This window comes from Prionailurus bengalensis, chromosome F2 (assembly GCF_016509475.1).
Source record: "Prionailurus bengalensis isolate Pbe53 chromosome F2, Fcat_Pben_1.1_paternal_pri, whole genome shotgun sequence".
Taxonomy (NCBI): Eukaryota; Metazoa; Chordata; class Mammalia; order Carnivora; family Felidae; genus Prionailurus; species Prionailurus bengalensis.
This window is the reverse complement of record NC_057353.1, coordinates 15,864,719-15,866,900: the sequence shown is the minus strand read 5'-3', so window position 1 is coordinate 15,866,900 and position 2,182 is coordinate 15,864,719.

The following is a 2,182-nucleotide window of genomic DNA, read 5'->3' as shown; positions in this document are numbered from 1 at the left end:
ATCTGTAATTTTTCTTTCTTATAACGTCCTTGTCAAGTTTTGTGTCAAGGTTATTCTATTCCTATAAAACAAGTTGGCAAGCTTTCCCCTTTTTTCTATTTTCTGAAAAAAAAAAAGGCAGATCTTTAATAAGCAGAAAAACTGGTATTCAGATGATGCAGCCTGGCTCCAAAATCTGTGCTTTTGATTATAATTCTATGTTGACTTTCCTCTTAATTTCTCTCTTTTTCTCTCAATATGCATATCCCAAGCACCAGTACCCTCAGGTGTACATAAAGGGCCAGCTAATACCTGCATAGGCAGTATTTTGCATTAAAGGGGAGAAACCCTGAGATTGGGGCCCCAAACTTTTCTAATGGGCAGTAAACATGCCTGGCCTTTGCTCTGGACAGGCCTTCTTTCAGTTTTCAAATGCATTATATACCTGGTAGCTTCAGGGACTGTACACATGTTGTTTTCCCTGCTAAAACTTCCTTCTTCAAACCCAAGTTATTGACAGTTCATCCCAGAACTGTTAGTCTAAGCACCATATCCTCACAGAAGCCTTCTCTGACTCCCCTGGTTTGGGGATGTCATTTTCTCCATTAAGGCTCTTTTTTTTTTTTTTTTTTTTTTTTTTGCGTACCTTTCTTCTCTGTAATATATAATCATAATTGTGAGGAAATAATCCATTGTGTAAAGTTTGTGTCTCCAACTTGAATATAAGCTCCCTGAGGGTTGAGATTGTGTCAGTCTTATTCATGGTAAGCGTGTAGTAGGCACCTAACACATGTTTATTTAATGACTTAATTCTCTAAGTTTTAAAAAAGCCTTTTGAGGGCATGCATATATTACTATAGTTTTGTGGATGGATAGAAGGTTTGACAACATAATACATATTTTTACTTTTCCAGAAGATTCCACTGAGGTCATCTCTTGATCTACTCTTTTCTTTTATTACTACAACAACCTCACCTGACCTTCATCCATGTGGATCTATTGGCTTGAGTCTCTCACAAAGTGTGTGGGCAAGTAGGGTTGGGGAGGAAGTTGGTAATGAAAGGTAGTCTGGATCATGGACAATGGATAACACTGAAAATAATAAAGAGTAGTATATTGTATACGCTATAATAAATAATAACAATAAAGTAAATAGTTAATATTTGCTAAACACTTAATGTATGTCAGGCACTGCAGTAAGCACTCCACACATCTTCATTTAATCTTCATGACATTATTATAATATAGTTCAGTTATTATCACCATTTTATAGATCAGGAACTTAGCTTGGAGAGATTAAGTTACTCTCTCAAGGTCACAGAGCCAGTGGGTGGCAAGGCTAGGACTTGAACCCATGTCATTGTGACTCCAGAATCCATGTTCTTACCTGCTGAACCATAGATTGCCTTATATAATTTCAACTGGTTGTCAAAATATGGTGAGAATACTCAGGAAAGAGATTGCAAAGTGATTTCTTTGATCTAATTTCAGCTCTACCGTGACAAGCAAATCTAGTGATAAAAAAATATTCAAATTTAGAACTGCAAGTATCTTTCTAGCTGGCTCAAAATTATTTGCCTTTGTAATGGGGTTAGTACTGTGAGTCTAATTAAACTTTTTCAGTTTTCTTAACAGTTGGTTGATCTTAAGATTTAAAAATGAAACGATTGTAATTTAGCAGCTCAAAAGATCAGTTTACCACTAAATGCACAAATATAAGCATGTATAACTTTTTCATGAGAAGACTCAGTCAAATTCTTGGGTAAAAGACATGCCTTCAACATGCTGGTGTGTAATGACTGCTTTCCAGAAATCCCAGTATCACTAAAAATTCCTACTTTGGACAAGATTAAATCCTTTATTACTCTGACTATTGTAGAAATAGCACCAAGACAATGAAATCTTATGAAAGACATTTATTTTTTGACAGCATATATTAATATTTTTTAAATTAAAGTCATAACCCTTTGTTTAGAATGTATTTATAGAAAAGGGAGAAAAACAGACTCTGCAATTAGTTCTCTTGTATCTAGGACAAGCTTGTTATAACAGTCATGGGACACGTTTTACGGGTGCTATTTCAGCATTGACTATTTTGAAAACTAGGAGAAAAATGCTTTAAAGTCAATACTGTCCAATTTAAAAATACTAAGTTGGACCATATACCATAACATATATTTAACCATTTCAAATTTCCTATGAA